Source organism: Apteryx mantelli, chromosome 3, assembly GCF_036417845.1.
Source record: "Apteryx mantelli isolate bAptMan1 chromosome 3, bAptMan1.hap1, whole genome shotgun sequence".
In the NCBI taxonomy this organism is placed as follows: domain Eukaryota; kingdom Metazoa; phylum Chordata; class Aves; order Apterygiformes; family Apterygidae; genus Apteryx; species Apteryx mantelli.
Window position 1 is genome coordinate 97867551 of NC_089980.1, and position 14532 is coordinate 97882082.

Below are 14532 nucleotides of genomic sequence, written 5' to 3' on the forward strand. Positions count from 1 at the left end.
TCAAGGACAATATATACATAACAAATGGTGAAGGATACTTAAGGATTATTTGCTTCATAAATCTCTTTGTGAATTGTAAAAAGTCAACCACTGTAGGCTAAATACACTTTCCTCAAAGAGGATCATAAATCAGTTCAGAAGCTTTCTGCAGGTGTCTTGCTTTCTCATTCAGTTGCTAAACCCAGATGGGCTGCACTGAAGAAGGTTGATGCTATTCTTTTGAATGGTTAGGCAGTCTCTTGGAGAGGTCTAGAAAACTGAATAATTATCAATATCTCTTAAAAACACCACTACTTCCACTCTAGGAAGCACCTTCAGAATCTCTAGGCTCGCCTTGGCTACATACTGCTTTGCAAAGTCTGGCAATCAAAACCCCCTATAAATTTCAGTAACAAACATGGTAATGGAATTGTAGCATTAAAAGATGAAGACTTTCACCACCAAGAAGAAACACATTTTAAAATAACAGCTTAACTGCACAAGTAATTTTTCATATAAGACATTGATGCCAGTGAGTACTGTATTATTCCTGTTGCAGTAAATGTAACAGATCTAACATATCTGCTCTGCTTCACTGACAATGAGTGTAAGGAGGGCCATTACACATTCATGAATCAGGTGCCCTGACTACATACACAATCTATCAAAGGCAGTTTTAACCATCTTTGCCATCTGACCCAACACGGAAACACAAAAGTGTCACCAGGGTAATATTAATTTCATAAGTATGCAGCCACATTTTCAGTGTTTTCTGGGGGCCTGCTATTGAGCAGACATTCAGTACCCTTGCCAGAAACTCAGTACAGCCTTCCAATCATTACCAAGAAGGCTGGCAACAGTTAGTGAGGGACAGTCAGCCCTGTCCTGAATAACCTGTAGTAACCAGTGAATATCTGTGGCCCATTTACAGAGATCCAAACCCTTTTCTCTAAAATGTTTTACAAGTTGCATTTATAAAACAGCTTCCTTGAGGTTAACTTCAGCTCATTTCCAGATACAGATGCCCCTCAAAACATGACGCCTTTACCACCTTTTGAGAATTTCAGTCCTGGTTCTCATCTTGCTCAGTTTGATACTGGCTGCAGACTGCTGACTTCCATACTCACATACAAACAAAGGAGAATTTGTGCTTTGGTGATAAAAGGGAGAGAAAACACAACTCACAGATGTTTTCCCCAACACCACATGATGGGGAAAGCTATTCTAAGAATTTGATCCACTCAAAATAATGAAGCACATGTAAATTTTACTCCTGTACTCACTTGAAGCCAATGAAATAAACCACATGCTTAAAATCGCACACATGGTTATTGGGTGAAGGTTTACATCATAAGAAAAGGAAATTTTTTCTTCATCCAGAGGAAATGAAAGTATATAAAACAGCAAGCTATGCTCTAAACATAGATTAGTTTCCACAGAAAAGACTAATTCATCATACTTGTACTCTAAATGGTTTCTCTTGGGATGAGATGGAAAGGCAGAGATTTTCACATAGTGAGACTCAAACAGTAGCAAAACATCTCCACTATGAGCACCCTTCTGCAGTATACTACTCCAGAGGGCACACGTGTTTCTTCTCAAGATTACCAGCATTCTTGCCTACTGTTTCCTTGCTACCTTTTTTGTTGTCTTCTGCTTCTTTTCACATGCACAGAGCTTTGAAACCAACATCTTGACCAAGTGCTGCCCTCATAATTAGTCTGTGATTAGCCCTATATGATGCACATTTGGAAGACTCTCACATGTACTTTTCACCATCTCTTCTATAAGAGAAGCTCTTTCCAAATAAATGTAAGAAAAAATCAGGTTCACTTCAACTTCAATGACATTTAACACTAGACTAAAACATCTTCAGAAAAAGATTAAAAATCTTTTTCATTCAGATCCCTCAGTCATCCATGCAAAAACCAGACCTGTATTTTCATGAATTCTTACAGAGGTTGTGTGGCAAGGACAACACTTCTAAGCCTCTTAAGTCTTTCGGAGACTTTAACACTTTTTAAGACTCTTGCTCATGTGCAAGTTTCACCACAGAGCTAAGATTTGTGGATAACATAGTTCAAAAGTTATTACTTCCATTATATTAAATAATTTTCCTCACAAAACATTAATAGATGACTGAAGCTGAATCTCAGATTTATGAGAGCAAAAGAAAGCAATTGTGATGAACTGTTTAGTACTACCTGCCCCTTCTGACCATGGATGATTGAACACAAATTTTCAAGACCATCCAGAACTCAGGGGTTCTCTGGATACCACGATGACACCAGATGTAAAGAAAAGGGTCCAGTGGGCAGTGTAGGCATCCACCACTGACTTACTTGGCTAGACTCCTTTTTTGTCAAAGGACACAATTCACATCATCCTAAAATACAGTTCAACTATGTCAGATGAATCACATTCCAAAACTACTTACATCATTAAACTTCATCTCAGATACTGCACTATAAACACCTGAAATTAGATTAAATGAATCCTATCCATGGTATGTGTGAGAAACACTCTGCTTTCTGCAATTTGCTAGAGGACTGCCTCTGCCCAGTTTCACCCTGACATCTCCCATCAACATCACATCATTGTGATTCATTTAGAATTAGAACACTCAGACTGGGAAAAAATGCAAAAATCAACCGGTCCAGAATATAACAGCAAATTTCAGTAATGACTTGTCTTCTGAATGGATTTCAGCTATAACACTGTATTCTCAGATATTATTTTCTAAGCCCTAAGCAGCTTCTGGCTATGATTCCACAAGCCCAGACATCCTCCAGCATCAGGACTACCTTGCAAGGGCCTTACTTCTCAGAAACAATAAAACTGTTTACCACCCGGAAAGTCCTTCCTTGTGCAGAGGACAGGGTTTTCTAGAGAGCTAATCTCAGACTAACTCTTGAAAGATCCAAGAATCATCACGAATCTCATTCCAGCCAGTACACAGTGCACAGCAAGATGCTTCATATGACCAGCTCAGGAAAGAATGTATTATATCACATCACACATGTACCTTATTCAAAATCCTCCTAGAGTCCCTACATGCAACTTTCTCTCATGTGAAATAAGCTAATTGGAGAAAGGTAGGTTATTTCTCTCTGCGTATATCACATTTACATGTGTATGCATGCATGTATATATATGTGACAGACCTGCAGCTCATTTCTATATCCATCAGCAATTTATCAGTTAACGAATAGTACAGAATTACATTCTTCAGTTATTCTGGCTCAAAGAAAATGCTTTTTCCCTTCCCTATTCTCTCACATACACTATCTACATGTAGCTGAGAGGACAAAAATATCATTTTACATATACATACCTACATATGGACACAAATACACAAGCATGTATAAATACAGATCTCATTTTTAAGGAAATCGTACTTTCTTAACAAAGTGTTTGGGCTTTTTACATTGAGAACTCTACAGTCTAAAAATTTGAAGGAACTATTTCTTCAGGTGTCAGTCCTTCGTCTTCTTCCTTTCCTTCCAGCACTGCAGTCCTGGCTTGTATACCACAGAAATGGTGAGCATTGTATGCAAACCCACATAAATTGTCAAGAACACAGTCTTCTACAGCAATAGAAAGCATTGCAGGGTCCATCTATCTAAAAATTCAGTATATCACAATGCATTCCTGTGCCTCAGTGTTTATTCTGCTTAAGCATTCATGTAGCTGTGATTCCTTTTTAAGTGAAGAATGGAATATATAAAATAAATAGTTGCAATATAGGTTTCTAACAACATATCGCTCAGTCCAGCATTGCTTTAATATTGTGGGGATTTTTGCAAAGGTTGGTTTTTTTACTTCTTTGTTCAGGTATACCAGAATTGTAGGTGGCTTGATATATCAAGGAAAATTATTTCATTATAAGATATTTGCAGTTAAGATAGCCTCAGACGATATGTAGCTTGCTTTCACAAGGTTCAGGAAATAGTACTGCTGCATCTCACATGAAAACTTAATATCCTAAAATATATATGTACCTTAGGCAAATAGCCCAGCTGGTCAAGCACTCCAAGATAGGAAACTCCCCACACTGCTGTGAGGGAAAACAGGCACTGAATCTCATGTTTTTTCCTGGCTGAGCTGGGCAGAGCATAGGTGACTGAGCCTGAAGGGCTGGACTCCATAGGCAGAGCCCCTTCAGCTGTGGAAAGGCAGGAGGGGTATCCTGGTTCAAATACTTAGGCAAGGCCTGGAAACTACAGCCATCCCCCTTGAGCCACCTCAGCAGCTTTTTCCTATTCTGTAACATCCCACTGGTCATGTAATCCTTTAGTTCTACAAGTTCACCTCTTGAAGGCTAAGAGGTAGCTGCAGTATATAATACACACAAGAATGTGCTTTGCAGAAGGCTTCTCAACACAGTCATTCACAATTCAAAATTAAAAGACAATTAAAAAAAATCACCAAGAAAACAGCAAACACCCTGAACACTTTTTCTGTCTCTGCCTCATACTTCCATTAGAAACTCTGGTTGTCTGGCTGTGTCCTGGAGAAGACAGGCCAGGACACACTTCTCATTTCTGCAGTAGCTCCCCTGCTTGAGCTGGTGAACATGGCCCACAAAACAGAACATCTCCTTTCCTGACATATGCTTTTTTTCCCATGGTGTCTTCATATCAGCCCCAGCAGTTGGTCCCTCCTAGGTGATCTTTTCCCTGACAAACCAGTTTTCCTTCTTAGGAGCCAACCTCTTAGGGAATTCCCACTCCAATGCAATGCTTTACTTGACGCTCTAATTCCTTAGCCTTGTGCCACTAGCCCTTAGAAATAGAGTTCAACAGGGGTATAAATGGATAGCAAAGGAGGCAAGGAACTACATGTTGCAAAGGATGTAGCAGTGTGATGTAAATACTATAACTTGGCTCCTCATGTAAAACCTCAGCCACTCCCACTCTGTATTTACCTAGAAACTTTAATACATTTCCAAATAAGTTTCTTCGTGGCATTATTTTTATGCATTTTAGAAAAAAGGGAAAAAAAGCAAATTTCCTTTTTTACTCACTCTTAAGGATCTATCAGTTTCTTCTGATGAACATTTTATAAGTTATGTCTTGCAGAGCAACCGCTGGCTGGGGACAAACGGGATACCAACTTCAGTCTCTTTCCAGACTGGCAGCAACAGCAAGTATGGAACGCTGCATCTGTGTGAGGAGAAACACAGAATAAATGGAGGAGCATCAAAGTAGACTGAGGAGTAAAGAAACTTAACACCAACACTTTTGCAACATACAACTTCCTGAATACACCTGGGCAAAACCAGTCATTTTCTCCTGAAGTTTTCGCAGCCACTTCCCACTACAAACGAAACAAATTTACAACTATGGCTATCCAGTTTGGTTCCCGCTAACTGATCTCTGAAAGCACAAAGCAATGAGAGCTGCGCAATTATACAAACAAGGAAAAATGAGACAAAGACCTTTGCAACTTCCCAGAAATCACATGACAAATTAATAAAATCAGAAAAAAAGCCATTCTGCCTCTCCCTCTAGTATCTGTTACATTATGCTATCACCCTAGTTCCAGATACTCAGTATCAGTCATGGCACCTAAACAAACTTAGGCGAGTAAATTTTTCACTAGCTACAAGAACTCAGGAGTATTCTCTGAAGTTCATTTTCAGCCTGTGATTCTTCTCTTATTCTCTTTGCACAAACACTTTTACTAGCTCCCCTTCGTTGCGTTTTCTGTGTTGCTCTGTCACTGCTACGTCCTTTCTGAAGCCAGCAGATCCATTCTCAACTCCAGACCATCTTTATACTACATGGAAAGCTACATAGCTACCACTTAGAAGTATTTGCAAGCCGGCAGAAGAAAGAACAGGTGAGAAGCCCAACAGGCCGGTACTGCCAAGACAAGCAGGTGTCTACAGTCTCTGGGTCACAAGTTCAATTCTTGAGCCTTGCACACCTCAAACGCCATCAGTGAACAGCTTGTGAAATCATCCAAACTCTCCAGGAACGTCAAGGCAGACCCGTCTGTACACACGCTCCCTTTCTTTCACGAGGACACACGCACACATGCCCACAGCACACACGCCAAATTGTCTCGGGATGGGGGAGGAAGCCAACCCAGCAGCCCCCCCTTTCTTCTAGCACTGATGCTCTGTGACTTCGCTTACACCCATTCCTTCTACTTCTTATGCCAAGCGAAACTTGCTCTTTCTCTATAATTTACAGAGAAACCTACCAGCAAAAGGCTGCCGGCTTTCCATCCACGAGGAACAGGCACTGCTCACTCCTCTGCTGGATCCTCCTGCTTCCCTGGGCAAAGCCTTGCTCCCTTTCTCCCCAGCACTGCAGGCACTCAGGGGAGGAATGAGGAGCGTCTCCACTGTGGTTTCCTTTTCAAATGTAAAGAGGCTGAGCAGCGCCTTGCTACATGGCAGCTCCGCGAAGGGGCGAAGCAAGTCACAGAAGCCTCCCTAAGGCACAAAGGGAGAAAGAGCAGGGACGAGCTGCCACTCCAGCAAGTCAAGGGACTGTTGCTCCCTGCCTAAAATCCCTGATGCAGAGGCAAGGACTCGCCAGAGACAGGGCTGCCGTTAAAACAGCAAGCCATAAAAGTATACAGTCTGCTCAGCTATCACCTCTAAACTGCAATGGCCACACCGGGGAGAAAAGTGACTCCTTTCTCTTTCTGAAGCCTATCCTCATGCTACGGAAACATAGTTTGAGGATCACACGTTTCCTACCCCACCTCCTACACCCAGCAAAGAGAACGAACATTTCACAGGTAAAACATTTTGTAACTTTAGAAGAGTAGGAATTAAGACTTTTTATACTTGGGGGCGGGGCAGGAAGGTGACAGAGAAGTAATCTATGTTATATTATAACCACGAAGATAGAGCACTGTCTTATTCACACAAAATATATGTTCAAATCTTCTTCAATTTCTGACATCACAAATTCAAAGAAAATACTTAAACATGTAGCTGACCCCTGTAGCTGGTGTAAATTAATGCAGCTTCTACTACACTGCTTCCCATGATTTGGTGAAAGGACTGTTTAAATTGCACAAACATTTGCACACGTGTGTAAAACAAAACAGCTACAGAAAAGAATGAATCAAAGAACCCAAGTCAGGCTACAAAGCTGTACAGAGCGAGACCTAGAGTTGTCATGTAGTCACTGAAATTAAAGCTATTCCCACTTCCTCATGCAAGTAGAAAATACCTCCACAGTTACTTAACCCCCCAGTACAAAACACTGCAGCAACACTAGGTGAGTAGCCTTACAGAACTCTGCAAGAGGGAATGCACACAGTAAGCTACGCTGCAGCAGAATGTACCACGCAACACACTTGGTACTTGGGGTTTGGGGCACATGCAGGTAGCACTCCAGAATCTTTGGAGGCAGCAGCATTTCGCCTGGATAGTGCCTAATGATTCAAATGGCAATGAGGGAAGCGGTTGCTACCTTTGCACTAAAGGTACCGAGGTCCTTTTACTGATGGCATCCTCCCGCTGGCTGCTGTGCTGTAGGGCTGGGCTGTCTTCTATGCCCCTCTTCCCCAAGGGTAAGGGAGTACCAACACTTGCACTGCTGTTTTAAACAAGCATTTGTATTTGTGTGACTATATAAACTGGATAGGGAAACTGATTTTGCTAAAAAAATAACCTGGCAGAGGAAATAAAACAGTTAAGATTTTAACACTAATCAAAGTCCCAGAGCTGGTTCATCATGAAGCTGAACAAACAGCTGGAGAAGACAGCACAAGTATGAGAAGTACTGGGCAGGGCTCAGCAGATATGCAATGGTTTCTTCTAATGACAGGTTACAGTGCTCAGCCAAATACAACCTTGTGCTGTCAGTGGGACTGCAGTGATTCAAGGGTAAGAAAAAAGAACTTTACATCTTCTTTTTCCTATTGGTCACTCCTCATGGAAATACCTGTCAGTTGGCAAGGCTAACCTCCTATCTTATATACCTGGGTGAGTTCAAGAAATAGAGTTTTAAGTAAACAAATCTTCAGTGCTGCCAGTTCCCTGGAATGTTTCTTCATCTCGCTTCAGGAAAGGAAGCAATCAAACAGAGCACCCAACAGGAGATCAGATTCAGTGTTGGTATTACAACTGGATAGAGCTATTTCAAGAGTCTCTGAATTTGACACCATTTCCTCTCAATGTATTTTCTTTAAGAAGAGAGCAAGGGAAAAAAACCCAACAGATCAGAATAAAATTTGAGAGAAGTCTGAATTCTGCCTTATTTCACAGTAAGTTACAGAAAAATCTGTGGCAGTTCAACAAGTAGCAGGAACTGTTATGCCTCCTAATAAATTGAAATTAAGAATTAATAGAGCATTCTCCACCTGACGCTAGTTGGTTTACAGCTGGGCTGATTGCCAAGTGCAATATCTATTGTTACAGAACATGTCTGCAGCTCGAACACCAGTTATAAAAATTTTTCATTTTTTGCATTACCTTGATTTCCACAACACCTTTTGCAGAGCTACAAACCACCTGCATGGCAGAGATGTCAAAGTAAAGTACTGTGGTCAAGTCCAGTTATATTGCATATTCAAACACGGTCTCTGTTTTGATGTAACTTAGAGGAGACTCTAAAAGATGAGGGCTCTACTTAAGTCAACCTTCTGTTTTCTAGCAGGCAGAGACCTATTGCAGCATCCTGGTGCAGCCCACCCCAAGCAGCAGGAGGCTGCAGCCCATCTGGCAGGGGCACAGCAGTTGGCCACGGTTACAGCTGCCCGCAGCAGCAGTGAATCAAGAAGGAAAGTCGCTTCCCCAGGTTTTTTTATTTTCACTGCCGTAAGTGTCAGTCCCAGGTGAAGTTAGTTGTTTACCAATCACATACAACACTTCTGTAACCGGGGGGGGGGAAGAAGTATGACGATTAACTCCTGCAGTTTATGGAAGGAAGAGGCTCCGTTGGAGTCGCTTGGAATTCTAAGACAAACACTGAAAACACTAGAATATATGGAAGAAGATTTTGAGGACTTGGTAGCTCCCAACAGAGGAAAATTATTACATTTAGTCCTGACCAAAGTCTGTGCTTCATAAAATCTTGTAAGGAAAACAACATATTCTCATCTGCAGGATACTGAAGCAGCCAGAGCTAAACCTCTGTAAGTAAACCAATTTGTTATCTAGATATATTGATTATAAAGACCTATATTCGAGCATTAATCTTGTTGGTAAGGCTGACAAGCATTTCCCATTGTTGAAAGTTATTGCAGACTTATGGAAAAAACGCAAGCACCTTTTTTTGCGGTAAGGCTGTAATGCTGGAACTGAAACAAGGTGATGAGGAACCTCTGGGATTCAAGAAGTGCTCTGCCAGTCTCAGAAAGATATTATGTGCACATCAGCAGCAGTCAATAAGAAACAGTCACTTAGGGGTCCCTGCAGTTCTCTCAGGAATACTGTTTATATATAATGTTCATTGCATGGAGTGTGTGCACCCACATCATCTACATTTTGAGCATCTACACACACCCTAACAAGGGCCTGAAGGGCAGCTTGCTCTCATCTTCCTCCTAGTTCACCTCCTATATAGGAAGCTGAAGCTGGACACTGAAGTAACGAGGACTGGGAATATTTGGGCAGGAAAGAAAAACTCATAAAACACAGCAACCATAAGGTAATTCATCCCTTATTAGGAAATTTATCCCTTACCAGGAAAATTAGGAAAAAAAGCCCTTATCAGTATTAGCTAAAGTAGAATAAAATAGCTATGCAGCTCTCCTTCCTCACATCCCCCTCTTGGACACAGAATTTTTCACAGCACTGTTCAAGTTGCTTGTTGGGCATTTACTGTCCTATAAGAAATTGCTAAAAGACCTCTGTGACTACCAAGAACCTTTCTTACCATTAACAAACTCAGGTAGAAGCCTGACTTTATTTCTTTTTGTTAAGATGGAGTGAAGTCCCAGCAGCTCCTTAAAGTGTCAATAGGGAGTTTAGATACTACTCTTTAAATCTTTAGTCCAAGTTTCTTGTTCAACTTACAATTCTGTAACCAATTCAAAATGTGGAATTTGACCCTCTAGCAATCACATAAATAAGTACAAAAAATACTAGCTATTGATAGCAAGTAAAAGGCAGAAAATAGCAGAACCACAATAGCTATACTGAGCAGACACAACCTTTGTGCTTAAAATAATTTTCCCCTTCTAAAGATTGTGACTGCAATCTATGCAGTCATGAACAGGCATGAAACCATAGTTCATTTCCTAGAGGCCTCATATAAACATGAAGGGTGGTTGTTTCGATACAGAAGATAACCACAACTCAATTAAAGCAGCAGTAGATGGGTTTGCTGGGCCCAGATGCGCTTAGAGTAAGCACCAACCTCTCAAGCTGCTTCTGCTTTGATGCATCAAGTCTCAACACAGCAAAGTGCTTGACAGGAGAGCTCATGCAGCCGGGAAAAAGCCAATACCACCACCACAGAGAGGAAGGCTACAGGCCTTGATCGTGCTGGGGCAGGAAGTCGCCTAAGCAGGATCTTGCTTTATGGCATTTCTCCCTGTTGAACGGCTCAACGCCAGGCATCCCTCCAGCCAGATGACCCTACAGACCAAGCACAGCAGGTTGGAAGAATAAAAGACACAATTGTGCCTGGCAGAGCCCCAAGGAGGGGTACAGGCAGTGTAACTCACAGCAAGCGAGCGGGTATGTCTCTTGGTATGAAGGAAATCAGAAAGGGAACCAAGGGTTGGGAGTTTCATGTCCAGTTAACAAGGCTTGACAGGTCGAAACCCAAACATTTTATCCCACATATTCTCCCATTACCTCAGTTGGCTGCTGGGCGCAGCAGCCTGCACTGCATGAGGTGACCTGGTCAGTGCAGACCTACAGCATTTCTGAGGAAAACCAAGTTCAGCTGAACAAGTTGCAACAAAACAAAATTGGGGAATTTGGTTTTGGCTTTTAATCCAACTATCATACCGATCCTATTCAGACTAGCATTTAATAAAAATACTTCAAATTGACTTTTTCTCTTCGCAGCATAAATCTAGACTTTCTTTTCCAGTATGATCCACCCACACATGAACTGTTGACAATTCAAAATGGAACAAGGGTGAACCTAAACTGTAATTCAATTCACAGTCTGCAAGAAGAGATTAATTTAACAAGACCCTAGTTCAACTCCTTTTATCCTTGTTGTATAACTTAAGTCATTACTAATTAGTCACACTTTTAAGAAGTTCTTGCAACTATATGAATGTTGGCTGTTCAAGCTCCTGTTTATATAATGCTTCAAGTTTTAAATTGTGTTTTGGTTCCTTTACCACACTATAAATATCTCTTATTGTCACTGGGCTAAGTGAGGGAAATCAAAATACAGGCTGTTTTCACAAATCACGTAAAAAGAATTATTTGCTGTTATTCATTTATTCTAGCTGCTTTATAGTACAACACGTCTCTAGAGCTCCATATTTTAGCTTAACAGGAGCTGATGCTGGTAGTTAGCATGCTGAAAATAAAAATCAAATAGTTCAAGTCCCTAAATTACAAATTTGGGTGTCTGATTTTTGGTATCCAGTTTAGAAAATTGTAGTCGCTACTCTGAGACTCTCTGAGTGAGTCTGTTTGCTCATAAGCCCTGCTAAACTGCTGCTCCTCTCAGAACAGCAGTTTTGTGTATTAGTAGCAAAAGTAAGTGCAGGGAAATTGTTAGTCGGTTAATGAAAGGAGAAGACAACCTACTGACAGATGATTCAGCCTACTGACAGCTTGACATATTCAAATTCTTTTTTACTTCAGTCTTTGCAGGCAAAACCTGCTCCCAGGCCCTTGTGTGAACCAGCACAGTCTGGGAAGGACAGCAGTAACCAACCAGCAACAGAGTTAAGGACTACTTAGATAAGCTGGATATATTCAGATCCATGGATGGGGTGGGGTTCACTTAAGGGTACTGAAAGAGCTGTTTGACCATTTATCATTACAGAAAATCAAGGCAATGTGGAAGAAGTCCATCATAACTGAATAAAGGCTAATGTTCCCACCTGTCTAGAGACAGGGGTAACAGACCCAGGTGACTATAGGCCTGTTAGGTTACCTCAGTCCCTGGAAAGATCACAGACCACATCCTCTTGGAAACCATGTCCAAGCATGTGAAGGACAAGAAGGTAAATCAAGAACAGCCAACCCAAATTTACCAAAGACAATCCATGCTTGACCAACTAGACTGCCTTCTACAACAGACTGAGAGGCCTTGGGGGTGCACAGGGGTGAGTGGTGTACGTAACATACCTTGGCTTTAGTAAAGCTTCAACCACTTCTCCCACAGCATTCTCGCTGGGAAGCTAAGGAAGCATGGGTTGGATGAACAGCCTGATAGATAGATTCAAATGGTCTGTACAGCTGGGCTCAGAGGTTAGTAACTAATGAACCACTGTCCAGCTGGGGGCCAGTAATGAGCAAAGTATGCAGGGGTCAATACCAGGGCAGCCCATATTGTTTAATATACAAGACCCTGATGATGGCACAAAATGTGCCGTTGGCATAGCTGTGAATGCTACTAAATTGGGGGAATGGCTGACTTGTTAAAAAGCACAGTGCCGATGAGAAACTTGAGAACTGAGCCAATGGAAATTTCATGAAGCTTAACAAGGAGAAGCGTGAAGTTCTGTACTGGGGCAGAATAGTCCACGCACCTGGACAGGTGGGGAACTGACTGGCTGAGCAACAGCCCTCCTAATGGACCTAGGGGCAACAGTGGACAACCTGCTTGATACAAGCCAACAATTTAGTTCCACTGTGAATAAGGCAAACTGCATACTGCACTACATTAGTAGGAACACAACCAGCAGATCAAGGTAAGTTATTTATTCATTGCTTCTGAGGCCATACCTGGGATACTGTGCCCTGTTTTGGGCCCCCAGTTCAAGAAGGAAGTTGAGAAACTGGAAGGGATCCAGGGGTCATGGACCTAGAGTATATGACCTGCAAGGAGAGGTTGAGCAAGCAGGTCTTGTTTAATCTAGCAAAGAAGAGGGTAAGGGCTGATATAAAAGCAACCTACAACTGCTTGAGAGGTAACTTGGGTGGTTATAAAGACAGCAATGCCAGACTCTTCGCAGTAGTGGAAGATGATATAATAAGGGAAAAGAAGCACAAGTACTCAAGAAGTCGCTGCCAACCAACATCCTATAAGTCTACTGTAGATTAAGCCACCTAACCCTAATGATGACACAAGCACATAGAAACAGACATTATTACAAAATACAAGCACAAGTATTCTGCCTCTTAAATTCAAATACATTTTAATTTTTAAAGGTACCAAATATAATTAGCATCCCATATCTATCAGAAATATTTAACCTGACATTTATTTCCTACAATTTTTTTACCGTCTTGTTAAGACTTGATATTCTACAAAGTCAGTGCACAAGTATTAGGAAAAGCTAGACTACAGGGGATGTAACAGTGATCATGTAGGTTCATGTTATTACTGAATTCACATAATTCTCTCCTTGCTCTACTTACTTCCAGGTGTGTAGGTATGATAAGAGCAGCTGTCCCCATAAAAGCAATCAGAATACTTCCATCACCACACAGTTATTTCATCAAATGAGGCAGATTCCTCCTTCTGGTAACCCCCAAGTTTTGAACACCATTAGAAGATACCAATGCTCAATTCGTTTCCATTTTTTGTTGTTCCTCCTTGGACGAATAAACACATTATTTCTACTCAGGCACAATTGCCGTACCCTGAAAACAGATTCCCAGAATATCTCAGAGACTCTACAAAGGAGCACAGGCTACATGCTGTTCCAAATGCATTTGGGAACCGGAAAAACAGTAGGTTCCTTGTTAAAAAATAACAAGCAAACCAGAAACATTAGTGTTGTAGAATGAAAGCCTAATTAAATTGTATTTTTATTAGCTATGCCATCCCATTCATCCCACCAGATTCATCAGGAACACAATTAACATGATTTCACTTGGGTAGATTATTTCTTATCTCTACTCCTTGGAAACTGTATACTTCCCACCTGAACTAACAGAACTAATTTTACACCTACATGAATAGTTCAGATGGCAATTAATATCTAGAATGCAAACTACAGTTTACCATATTACCATAACATGCTGCTAACTTACATATTATTTGTTAAAGGCTACCTACAATCTGAAATTTGGTTCCATGAAAATAGTTCAGAAAGTACCATCAGTCTCAATGAGTCTATTTTAAACCTGCTCAATGTAAAAATAAAATAATGGCTTTTCTAACAGCTTTCTGAACTGCAAATGCAGCTGGAATGCAGAGGTCAACTTTTTCCCCTTCATTCTGCCACTATCATCTCTGCTTTTTCAGTGCCTTTGCTGAAAAGCTTGTGGTCACAATTGCAGGTCCACTAACAAATATGCTACAACTGCATATTCCAGGACAGTTTCTCGAGTACTTTCTCATAGTTAGTAAGAGTACAGAGTTATATTTATTTCTGTCAGTAAAGCAAAGTATGACTCTAAAACAAAAGAGACATCAGTTCTGCACCATAAGAAGGATGGTACTTAATCTTCTCAGTTCTTCAGAGATAACTATTGAACAAAGCGTTGGAAAC

At 41.1% G+C, this 14532-nt stretch overlaps 1 protein-coding gene across 9 annotated transcripts in view; it reads right to left on the bottom strand.

Moving 5' to 3' along the window:
- Positions 1–14532, bottom strand: part of ANKRD6 (ankyrin repeat domain 6) — a 135118-nt gene that overhangs the window by 53765 nt on the left and 66821 nt on the right. For 7 of the 9 annotated variants that reach the window (XM_067293993.1, XM_067293996.1, XM_067293994.1 and 4 more), the window contains one exon: positions 5006–5144. The gene's annotated coding sequence lies outside the window, so the exon portion shown is untranslated. Of the gene's footprint in view, positions 1–5005; positions 5145–5249; positions 5280–6189; positions 6245–14532 lie in introns of those variants that run through there. The other 2 variants (XM_013948900.2, XM_013948901.2) reach the window with 2 other exon arrangements.